At 39.6% G+C, this 12,709-nt stretch overlaps 2 protein-coding genes across 10 annotated transcripts in view; one reads left to right on the top strand and one right to left on the bottom strand.

Moving 5' to 3' along the window:
- Positions 1–12,709, bottom strand: part of LOC106883744 (zinc finger protein Pegasus) — a 103,549-nt gene that overhangs the window by 17,773 nt on the left and 73,067 nt on the right. Inside the window, exon 1 of one of the 2 annotated variants that reach the window (XM_014923691.2) lies at positions 10,539–11,015. The exons of the other annotated variant lie outside the window; for it this stretch is intronic. The gene's annotated coding sequence lies outside the window, so the exon portion shown is untranslated. Of the gene's footprint in view, positions 1–10,538; positions 11,016–12,709 lie in introns of those variants that run through there. 2 annotated transcript variants of the gene reach the window in all.
- Positions 1–12,709, top strand: part of LOC106875516 (uncharacterized protein RP689) — a 33,609-nt gene that overhangs the window by 7,625 nt on the left and 13,275 nt on the right. Inside the window, exon 1 of one of the 8 annotated variants that reach the window (XM_014923699.2) lies at positions 4,523–4,625. The exons of 6 other annotated variants lie outside the window; for them this stretch is intronic. The gene's annotated coding sequence lies outside the window, so the exon portion shown is untranslated. Of the gene's footprint in view, positions 1–4,522; positions 4,642–12,709 lie in introns of those variants that run through there. One more of the 8 variants, XM_014923694.2, reaches the window with a different exon arrangement.

Below are 12,709 nucleotides of genomic sequence, written 5' to 3'. Positions count from 1 at the left end.
ATTCCCCACCAATAAATTCCAGGATTTGTGAATTTTAGAGAATTAACGTCACTGCTTTTCCTCCAGTAATTTCAAGTGAAGGCATCACAGATGGTAAACCTGTTATATGTGTGTGTATGTATATATATATATATATTCTTTTATTTGTTTCAGTCATTTGACTGCGGCCATGCTGGAGCACCTCCTTTAGTCAAGCAAATCGACCCCAGAACTTATTCTTTGTAAGCCTAGTACTTAGACTATCTCTCTCTTTTGTTGAACCGCTAAGTTACCGGGACGTAAACACACCAGCATCGGTTGTCAAGCGATGTTGGTGGAGACAAACACAGACACACATACATATACACATATACGTCGGGCTTCCTTCAGTTTCTGTCTACCAAATCCACTCACAAGGCTGCGGTCAGTGTGAGGCTAGAGTAGACGACTCTTGCCGAAGGTGCCATGCAGTGGAACTGAACCCGGAACCATGTGGTTGGTAAGCAAGCTACTTACCACACAACCACTCCTGTCTCTCTCTCTCTCTCTCTCTCTGCCACTATGTTCTGAGTTCAAATTCCACCGAGGTCGACTTTGCCTTCCATCCTTTTGGGGTCAATAAATTAAGTACCAATTGCGTACTGGCGTCAATCTAATCAACTGGCCCTCTCCCCACCAAATTTTGGGCCTTGTGCCTAGAGTAGAAAAGAATCGTTAGCACGTCAAGTAAAAATGCTTAGAAGTATTTCGTTTGTCGCTATGTTCTGATTTCAAATTCCGCCAAGGTCAACTTTGCCTTTCCTCCTTTCGGGATCAATTAAAATAAGTACCAGTTATGCACCGGGGTCGATGTAATCGATTTAATCCTTTTATCTGTCCTTGTTTGTCCCCTCTATGTTTAGTCCCCTGTGGGCAATAAAGAAATAAGAAACATTAGCACACCGGGTGCAATGCTTAGCGGCATTTCGTCTGTCAGCTAGTGTCTGTCCTGGATAAAGTTTGTCTGTGATACCGGTCAAGCAACGAAAATTCTGACACAAATGAAAATTAAATTAGGGAGATGTACTTGCATAGCAAGTGACTTGATCTGAGATCATGTGCTGAAACAAAAACAATTGCAGTGTGGAAGGCGATCTATGCAGCATGAAGTTTTGTCAGCAAACAGGTCGCGGTTTCAGAGTGATGAAAATATTTTGACACAAATTAAATTTAAATGTTGAAGTGAATCTAATGGCTTTTTGTGTGTAATTGAATGGCTTACAAACATCTTCCACTCTGCAATTGTTTTTGAAAATTAAATGTTGAAATGAATCTAATGGGTTTTTTTTGTTTTCTTTGAATGGCTAACAAATATCTTCGAAGCTGCAATTGCTATAGATACACACATATAATGTAAAGAAACCACAAAAACCCTTGTGAAAAATAGCAACCCAGGATTTTGTGGATGAAAAACATAAATATATTACTAATGATCCAGTAATCTAGAAAATGAAATACTCCAAAGCAGTTATTAACAGAATGTGCATTTAATATTAAAAAACAATGATGAATTAATAAGCTATTTTAACTGAAATAAATGACACACAACTAAACATAGCTTTAATAAAAACAATTGGTGGAATGCCCAATTGGCAGAATTATGATGTGAGCATGTAATAAAACCCCTCATAATATTTTTTATTTTTATGAATTTTTACAAAAATTTTTTTCATTCAGTCTTCTGCATAATGGAATTGATATGATTATGCAAAAAAATTTTTTTTTTTTTAAATCCTCTATACAGAATTTTTTTTGGGACAGTCCAAATCTACCATTTGTTTCTCTGTATAATTTCCAAATAATTTTTAAATATATTTATGGAAAAAGTCAATTGATGGTCTTCACACTTTTTGACATAATCCTGGACTCTATATGTGAAATGCTAGCAACATGCTGCATGCCCATCAACAATATTAGCAGACAGACAGCTGTCCAGTGGTACAACATAGAGTCCAAGTAGATGAAAGCTTTCTTCTGAGTTTAGTTTCAGATGCTGGCTAACACAACGGTCTGTATTCGATGCCAGTGGCTACAATAAGTTATTAGACATAGGTAAATTTTCTTGTTGGATAATTTCATGTGTGATACACAGGACTGCATAGATTCTGTAAAATTGCATCTATATTCATAAAAGGGAAATTGTCTGTCCGTCCGGGACCCCTGTATCTCAGTCTATATTTGCTCTACACAGACATATATCTATTTGGTATCAGGACCATCCTGGGATTGAAAATCTGCTCTTCATTTGGACATCCAGTATTGGCATCTCATTTAAAAGCATTTGGGTTGCTATTTCTAGCAGGTGGAGCTTGGCTGATTCATGCCATCCTGGTTGGCGTTTGTCAGATGACATCAGAGATCAAGGGGAAGATAAATGATATTCGCTTCGTGAATTTTACATTGAGATAAGAACTTTGGGACAAATTGGCCAACAGTTGGAATTCAATTTGGGACTGGAACAATAGAATGATTGCATTACAGAATTCTCATCCATCCTTAACCTCTGATCAAACACCACTGGGGCATATAGTCATTTAGATGTATTATAGTCATGCTCTTTAGCTCCCTTTAGTTTTGGGCCACAGGCCCAAGAAGCCCTCTGCAAGAACCAGCCTAAAAGTCTGCACAGCGTGCAGCTTTTAAGCTAGCTAATTATTATAAGGAGAATGGAGATTTGCACATTGATAATTCATTTTAATTATTTACAACATATTACCATGCCTTACATATGTTTCCACTGCAGCGACTGCACACGGTTGCAGATGCAACCTTGCAATAATGTCATTGCAGTTTCACCAGGGTTCGTACCTTAGGTCCTCTTTGGATTAAAGTGAATGAAGAAAGTGTTTAGTGTTCAGTAGAAGGTAGGGGTGTTGTTATTGATAGGAACTTGACCTGGAGTTCACCCCAGCCATAGTTGTAGGGGGAGCGTGGTCTTATGCACACATAAAAACAAACAAAAAAATAGTTAGGGTTAGTATATAATGGTGACAAGTTTACATCATCTGAAAAGTCATTAGTTGAACTATTAGTCTTCTTGCATTCTGGGGGGTATTCGAGCGTTTGAATGACATTAGACCCCAACAAACGCACATAAATTAAATGCATCTACCTGGCCCACGATCATGGCCCGCCATGCTTTATGTGTTAATGCTTCCGTTGCTATTCTGGTTATTTAATTCTTTATGGGGTACAAATCCCCCGTGAGGTGCTCTGCCCTTCTGTTCTACGTTTTCAAACTTTTCTCTTTTGAGTTTTCCTCTCCATCCTCCCTTGGTATTTTCTGGTGTTTCTTTCCACTTATCAAGTATTCTGTAACTAGTGTTTGGATTGTCTATCTTACTCTCTGCGTTTATTCTATCAGTGGTTCTGTGGCAGAATTTTCATTTTCCCCTGTATCCTGCCTTCATTTCTTTCAAGCCTTCACACGTCCTCCACAGTCATAACCCATGTTTCACTGCCATGTAGCATACTTTATTGATCTTTTCTTATTAATTAATATATTTATTGGTACTTTTTAGTTATCTCACCCCCATCAAAAAATTGGGTTATCTCTGCTAAAAAGTCGAGTTTATGTGGCGACAAGAGACTGGATTAAAAGAGTTAGAAGATCCTTTTGATGCAATACTTCAACACATTGTTGACTTTTGGCCCCCTAAATAGGAATGGTATGGTTTGTTATAAAAATATTCAGATTCATTAAGATGTGTAATTTTTTCAGGAATGGTATGATCTGTTATAAAAATGTTTAGTTTTTCAGTTTCCATGTTTAATTAAAAAATTTTTTTTTTTTTATTGAAGGTTAAGCAATTTTCTGAGTTGAGGGAGATAACCAAAAGTACCGCTATCTTTCGTAAAACGGCGGCGGTGGGGGCAGATAAACCAATTTTTTAATTGGGATGAGATAACCTGTTTATTTTTTACCTTTAATTTTTCACTATTTTTATTTCTGCAACCCCACCACTGCCACCTAATTCCTTCCCCCCTTTCCTTTTTCTCTTCGTTCTTTGTCATTAATATCGTTAATATTTTATTAATGTTATTAATAGTGTCTTTGCTATCTCTATATTTGTCAATATCATTATAATTATTGATATTGTTAGTACATAAAAGTACTATTTTAATACTACCACTACTGCTGCTACTACTACTACTACTACTACTACTACTACAGCCATCACCATGACTATTACAACAATAACAATTACTGCTACTACTAAATGAGTTTAACAGTGTGTCTTTTTGCAGCTAATGTTGCTTGCTTTTGTAATGTTAAACAGCGAAACTGGCGCATAATGGGAAAATACCATGAATTAAGTATAAGCTGAAATGTTAATACGGATCGAATGAAACCATTTCCGCGTAAATCGGTAAAGCAGGTTTAAAGATATTAGACATTTTCAGGGTCTAAATAACCAAAACGGTGCGTAATGGGGAAATGTTCCGAAAATAATCTTCATCTGGGAAGGGAAGAAACTCTTACCTTTCTATTTGACAACGAAAAATAAAAAGGTTTTTTTTTTTCTTTTACAATTTCTGTTGTCGCGTTTGTTAAACACTATTTTAATCATTTAGAAATATTTGTAAGTGAATATGATTTCAAAAATGTAAGCTTTTTGCACAGTAAGTATGTATATTTTAGTTTTCTTTAAACAGACAATATTTTAATGTTTTATAAAATTATTTTCAAGTGAAATACCATTACAAAAATTTATTTTGGCATATTTAAAAAATATTCTAAAGTGAAAATGACTTTAAAAATACGGTAAGTATTTCATAAAAGACCCATTCGTAACCTCAATGTGAAACAGTTTTTTTTTTTTCGAGTGCATTCAACGTATCTCTCCTCCAAAGATTTGACTGCTATTTCTAGCATGCCTTGCTACCACGTAACAGCTATTTGCGATAAAGGACCCGAAATACCTGTTACGTGGTAGCAGGACGTGCAAGAAATAGCAGCCAAATCTTCCCAACCCACGAAGCAAAACTGTTGTTGGGAAACTCAGAGTTTCCCGGTGACCCAACGAGTCACGAGTAGTCTAGTAACACACACACACACACACATATAGATATATATCTATAGGCACAGGTGTGGTGGTGTTGTAAGAAGCTTGCTTCCCAACCACATGGTTCTGGGTTCGGTCCTACTGCGTGGCACCTTGAGCAAGTGTCTTCTACTATAACCTCGGGCCAACCAAAGTCTTGCGAGTGGATTTGGTAGACGGAAACTGGAAGAAGCCTGTCATATATATATATATTTGTGTGTGTCTGTTTGTCCCCATCCACCATCACTTGACAACCGCTGTTGGTGTGTTTACGTTCTCATAAGCTAGCTGTTCGACAAGAGAGTCCAACAAAATAAGTACTAGGCTTACAGAGAATAAGCCCTGGGATTGATTTGTTCGACTAAAGGCGGTGCCCCAGCATGGCCACAGTCAGCTGACTGAAACAAGTAAAAGAATATTTGCCATTTATTATTCATTATATTCCAAAAGGCAGAATTGTTAGCGTGCTGGGCAAAATGCTTAGCGGCATTCCGTCTGCCGCTACATTCAGAGTTCAAATTATAGGGGGGCCAATCAGGGGGTACTGGCATCGGCCATGTTCAGATGGTGCTTTTTACATGCCACCAAATTAGGACTCTCTGTGACCTTCATAGCCAGTTATGATTCCTTTAATACATATTTACTCTGTCAGAGAGAGAGAGAGAGAGAGAGAAAGGGTGATCAAGGTCCAGGCCAGTAATGGGTGTGTCGCTGTGGAGGAGGAGGAGATACATGGTCAACCAATCAGAGGTGGAGCAAGATGAAAAGAGAGACTAGGAGAGAGAAAGAGAACAGAAGAGAGATGGTGGCAAAGTGCCAGGACGGACACAGAGGATACCAGTTCTGTGTTGGGGGTAGTGGAGGAAATAGAAGATGGGTTGTGGGGGATTGCTTGACAGAGCCTCAATTCTGTGAGATGGATGGATCTTCTCAAGTACAGCATAAAATTTGTCTTGACCTCTTGTCATGTCCTCTTAGAGGTTCAACATCTTTATATCTGTTACCTAGGTGACCAAATTAGCAACGGTGATGGATAATTCACATAATTCCTTGTCTTGCAAGTTACTTGGTTACCCTGCCAGTGGTGGTGCCACATAAAAAGCATCCAGTCCACATTGTAAAGTGGTTGGCATTTGGAAGGGCTTCCAGCTGTAAAAATCACGCTAAAATTGACCTCGCCCTTGCTTGTGCCAGGTAAAAAGCACTAAGTCCACTTTGCAGAGTGGTCGGTGTTAGGAAAGGCATCCAGCCGTAAAAAACTTACCAAAATACACAGTAGCCTGGGGCGGTCTTCTACCTGGCCGGCTCCTGTTGACCATCCTGTCCATGCATGCATGGAAGATGAATGTTAAATGAGGATGATATATATATATATATATGTATAAACATGTATAGAGCAACCTTCTATCAATCCCCATTTGCTGAATCTACACACAGGCCTTTGGTTGGCACAAGAATATAGTAGAAGACCCTTGCCTAAGGTGCCACGGCAGTGAGATTGAACTGAAAACCATGTGGCTTTGAAAGAAACTTAACCATACACCCATACTTACACTTAATATACACTCACACACAATCATCATTTAATCCCCACTTTTCCAAGCCTGGGGTTGGTGTAGATTTTCTACAACCAGGTACCCTGGCAGACACTCAGTATAAGAGTTCACCTAATGGGGTACCACTGGCCAAATTTTGCAGACAACCAATGACTCTACTCAGAAACTGTGATGTATTCTGCTACTTGTATGATTTGGAAGCACCAGTTCAAACTGTTTGGCCATGTTGCTCGACTTTCCAAGTTAGGTCCTGCTTACCATGTTCTCTCTTCTCTGAGGATCCAATTGGGTTGACAGTTTGTGTTGGTCAACCACATGCCACAGTCATGGCAGAAGAGAAGGCATCTCGTGGAGATAGGAGGCTGACTGGGACTGCTTGATGAGTCACCCTGGAGGACCTGGGAACATACCAACAAATGGTGAATGCAGCAACGCTTTGCAAAGGCACATGCCCCCACACCAAGCCTGACTTTCTGATACTCTTTGAGTCCTTTGATACAAAATCATCTGAGTTTTCTCCTTTTCTTAAAGCTTGGCTGTGTGGTTAAGAAGTCTGTGTTGCAACTGTGTAATTTCAGATCTGGTCTTACCCCTCGGGACCCTCTGTAAATTTTGTTCTGGAACATGACTAATGCTATATTCCTGGTTAGGCAACTACAGGAGAAGTCATCATCATCATCACCATCGTTTAACGTCCGTTTTCCATGCTGGCATGGGTTGGACGGTTTGATTGCAGTCTGGAGAGCCAGCGGCTGCACCAGGCTTCAATCTGATCTGGCAAGGTTTCTACAGCTGGATGCCCTTCCTAATGCCAACCACTCTGAGAGCCTAGTGGGTGTTTTTTTACGTGCCACCGTCATGGGAGCCAGTTAGGCGGCACTGGCATCAGCCATGTTCAGATGGTGTGTTTTACATGCTACTGGCACAGGAGCCAGTTGGGGCAGGGTGGGCTGGCATCGACCATGCTCAGATGGGCTTTTTACGTGCTGTCGGCACAAGAATCCAGCCAAAAATAAACCTCTGTACTTGGCTTTTGTTGATATCAAGATAACCTTTGACAGGGTCCTCTGCTCTCTTATCTGGTCATTAGAAGTAGTAGACAACTTCTGCACCCAGTACACTTTGTAGAGTGGTTGGCAATAGGAAGGGAATCTAGCCATAGAAACCATGCTACAACAGACAATTGGGGTCTGGATAGCTCCCCAAACTATGCCAGCATAGAAAATGGATGTTAAATGATGGTGATGATGATGATGGTGATCCCTGGGCCAATTAATGCTTTGTGAGTGGGTTTTTGTAGATGGAAGCTGTTTGGAGGCCTGCCATATAATATATATATATATATATATATATATATATATATATATATATATATATATATACATATATATATACACAGCCCTCAATATTATACCCCACACAGTCGAGGGGTCTAGTCCTGGGATTAGCTGATGATCTCACCAGTGTTGGTGCAAAAAAACGAAAGAGTGCTCAGTACATTTTTGTGAAGTGGTTGACGTGAAGGGTTTCCAGTCGTAGAAACCATGCCAAAGCATATATTGGAGCTTGGCGCTGCCCTCTTGCTTGTCAGTTCCTGTTGAACTGTCCAACCCATGCATGGAAAAAGAGACGTTAAAATGATGATGATCATTATCATTGATTAATGTCCACTTTCCACACGGGCAAAGGTTAAATGGTTTGACAGGAACTGGCCAGCCAAAAGAGCTGCACCAGGCTCTCATTGTCTGATTTGGCATGGTTTCTATGACTGGATGTCCTTCTTCATGCCAACCACTTTCCAGAGTACGCTGGGTGCTATTTACATGCCACTGGTGTGGGTGCATTTTATGTGGTTCTGGCACCTGCAAGACAAGGAGCTCTCAGCTGGGAGGGGGGGGGGTGTGGTATGGCCATAAAGGACATGCTTGTAAGTATGGATGGCCATGATTTTACTTAGCCTGATGTGTCTTCTCAAGCACAGCAAACTGCCATCGGTCCTGGTTCCTTGTCATCTCCTCAGTGAGGCCCAGGGTCTGAAGATATTTTCTCACCACTCTGTTCCACGTCTTCCTACCATATTCCTGTGCCAACCAAAGGCCTGTGTGTAGATTCAACAGATGAGAATTGATAGAAGACTGCTCTATACATGTTTATACATGTATATCTATATATATTTCTATATATATATATATATATATATAGATATAGATATAAAAATGTTGAACCTCAGAGGAGATGATAGGAGACCAAGATGGTGTTATGCTGCACTTGAAAAGATCCATCCATCTCAGCAGAACTGAGGAGCTGTCAACCCTTCCCCCCACGGCTCATCTATTTTCTCCTCTTCTCCCAACACCGAACTGGTATCCTCTGTGTCCAACTCATTCTCTAGCTCTTATCATCTGTCTGTTTTCACGCAGTGAGCTTCTAATTCTGTTTAATATTCACAATATCTACCTGAAACTCACATCTCTTTCTTTCTCTCCCTCATTTTCCAGGTGGGAAAGCCATCTATTCACCTGCTCCTATCCTTCTATTAGAGTTTCTTCTCTCCAGTCTACACCCCCACTCAGGGGAGTGGGTCTTATCTTGCAGCTACTTGGTGACCTCACCAGTGCTGGTGCCACTTAAAAAGCACCCAGTACACTCTTTAAAGTGGTTAGCATTTGAAGGGCATCCAGCTGTAGAAACTATGCCAAAGCAGACATAGAACATGGCAGTGCCCTCTGGCTTGTCTTCTTGTCAGACTGTCCAACTCATGCCAGCATGGATAAAGGGACATTAAATGAAGATATGAATGTGTGTGTGTTTCATTGTCTTGACATCATGTGACAGTTGTAAAGCAAGCATCACTTTCACACAAGTGTAGTCTGTTTCCAGTCTTCCATGAAAAACATGTCTGGCCATGGGGAAATATTTACCTTGCTTGGAAACAGTTGAGGGTTGGTGACAGGAAGGGCATCCAGCCATAGAAAATCCACCTCAACAAATTCTGTCTGACCCATGCTAGCATAGGAAAGTGGAAGTTAAAACAATGATGATAATATATAGCATCTTTATCTCTCAAGCCACTTGCTCTTTTCATCCATCCTTCATTTATAACATCGTCCACCCACATAATTTCACTCCCACGCAACTTTTGTACACCACTGACCACCTCCAGCCCCTTATCTTTATCCATCTCTCACTCTGCCCCTCCCACCAGCGCGCGCGCGCGTGTGTGTGTGTGCATGCATGCATACAACACACGCTCAGACTCACATACGTATTTAAACGTTGACTTGTCTTACTTTACGTTTCGCACGGGTCTGGGCTGTTCTTTCAACAGTCATAAATAACAGTTTAAGGGCAAAACTCAGAGTATAACAAACAGACATAACACATCCTAATAAACTTTACAACTTTTACATTACTCCGTGTGTGTAGTTTATGCTTTTATAATAAGGGGTAGCACTTGTGCCTGTGAAACTTTGAAGTCAGTGACTATAAAACTAAGAATGGTGTAAACTGGTGAATTCAATTACCTTTTCTATCTGTAAAACAAAAATTTGTCATCCAATGGAAATGGATAAATTAAAGCACTGGTTTCGTTTACCACAGATCAAAACCTCGAAACCTGTGTTCCAGTATGGCCGTAGTTCAATTTCTGACATCACTATATTGTACAAAATAAGGCACACTGTTGTTTCTTTATTAATTATCTGTCGTATGTTGTTTTTTTCCTTTTTAATAATGAGATATTTGAATGAATGGAAAACTGGAACCAAGAATAGGTGACGCCAAGAGTATTAGAAGCATTTATAATCTTTGAGGTTGGTTAAATAAGAAAAATCTGTCTTTGAGACATGGAACAGAGCATTTAGTGATATAAGAGAAGAAAGAAGTAGAGTTTTTAGGTCAGGGTATACCAGAAACTTACCTTGAAATCACGATTCTCACTCTGCCAGCCGAAATGCAAGAATTTATAATTATTATTCTTATTTGTATTATTATTAGTGGTAGTATTGTTATTGTTGTTAATAATGGTGATGATGATGATGATGATAAGAATAAGAAAGACGGGGGAGAAGTGTTTTCTTGAGGCAATAAGTACTTCGGAGGTCTGGGCAGAAATATTGTCTCGTTCGACAGAATTCTTGCAGAAAATCTCAACTCGAGAAATGGAGATATGGAATAGAGGAAGGGGGAGAGGTTAATGGTGAAAGACATTGGAATAGAGAGAGAGGGGGATAGAAAGATGAGAGAGAGAGAGAAATGAGACTTACTAGACAGAGGAAATTTGTAGTTGTTAAGAAATTGGTGGCAGAATGAGAATATGGTCGTTGTAGGAGGAGAGAGAGAGAGAAGAGCGTGTGTGAGAATGTGTATAAGAGAGGGGACAGAGAATGAGAATGTCTGTGAATGTCAGAAACAGGGAGAGAGAGAGAGAATAAGAGTGTATGTTAGAGGGGGAGAATGAAAAAATGTGTGATAGAGAGAGAGAGAGAGTTGTGTAAGCGCTTGAGAAGTGTGTCTCCATCTCTCTATATATTAATATATCTATCTACCTGTCTGTCTGTTGTCTCTTTGTCTATCTGCCTGTCTGTTGTCTCTTTGTCTATCTGCCTGTCTGTCTATTTGTCCACCTGTTTGTCTGTCTATCATTCTACCCGTGTGTGTGTGTGTGTTCGCTTGTTGTTGATGATGAGAAATAATTTTTATCAGAGACACAAGCTCACATCTCCGGCAGAGGCAGGTGTTAGTGTCTCTAAACCTACCCCATTATACGACTGGTATTTTATTTGATTCATCTCACAACCGATTAAAAGTGGCCAGAGTTGATTTTGGCGGGATTTTTACGCAGCAAGTGCCTGTAATGTGTGTTTGTATCAGTGTGTATGTGTGTGTGTGTCGGGACATGAATGAAATGAGAACGAGATTTCTGTTACAAAGGTTAGCAGCTAATGAGGTGGAGGGGGGTAGATGAATGAAAATATGCGCGCGCGTATGTGTGTAGTAAAGGGTTCGGGTAGAATCGGGTACTTGTAAAGACATGCACCAATTAGGGTTAGATAAACATGTGGTTCCGATCTATGATTGATAATATCAAGTAGTATATTCTGGTTGTATACACAAGAGAAAACCAAGGCCCTATGAGTATTTAGCGCCTAGGGGCTGGTCCCAAGCATGCGTTATGTTGAACTGTAGGTTGTTGGTATTCTCTAGGGTGTCCGTCGAGTCGTATTATAATCAAATGCATAATGACAGACGATTGGCAATTATCAGCTCATTATAGCAAGTAATGGACTGACAATTAGCCATCGTCTGTTTATTATTCATTTGATTATATATATATATATATATATATATATATATATATATATATATATATATATATATATATATATATATATATATCCCTTAGTGGGTTGAATCCTCCAACTCCTAACTCTCTTGGAGTATATATATATATATATAGAGAGAGAGAGATGGGGGGGGGAAACAGACATGTATACACACACACACACACACACATATATATATAATATAGGAGGAGGCTCTTAGTAATAATAGTGTAGCAAAACGGCGGTGCCCCAGCATGGCCACAGCTTTGATCTGAAACTGATAAAACACTAGCGAGCCACTCATACTATGTGTTTAATGTATCCTAATATATTAACATATCATTGTAGTATCTTCTTGTATTTATATATATATACATACACACACATACTTGAAGTATCTTCTTTGATGATATATATATATATATATATATATATATATATATAACACATACTCATATACACATGCCACACACGCACACATACAGACATAGACATACACATACATATGAACCATCACACACATACGTTTGCTTACACACACACACACCACAAGGTATTTAAAACGACACACACACACTCCCACACTCACACAAAACACTCCCACGCACACACACAGATGCACACATACATACACACACATACGCACACATACGTACACACCCTCACACATACATACGGTTGCTCTCACACACACACACACCACAAAGACGATCAAAACAACACATACACACTCAGACAAAGAGATGTACGCACAGTCTCACGTACA

Source organism: Octopus bimaculoides, chromosome 3 (genome assembly GCF_001194135.2).
Source record: "Octopus bimaculoides isolate UCB-OBI-ISO-001 chromosome 3, ASM119413v2, whole genome shotgun sequence".
Lineage (NCBI taxonomy): Eukaryota > Metazoa > Mollusca > Cephalopoda > Octopoda > Octopodidae > Octopus > Octopus bimaculoides.
Note: the sequence above shows the minus strand (reverse complement) of the source record. Positions and strands in the feature narration are given on the sequence as shown.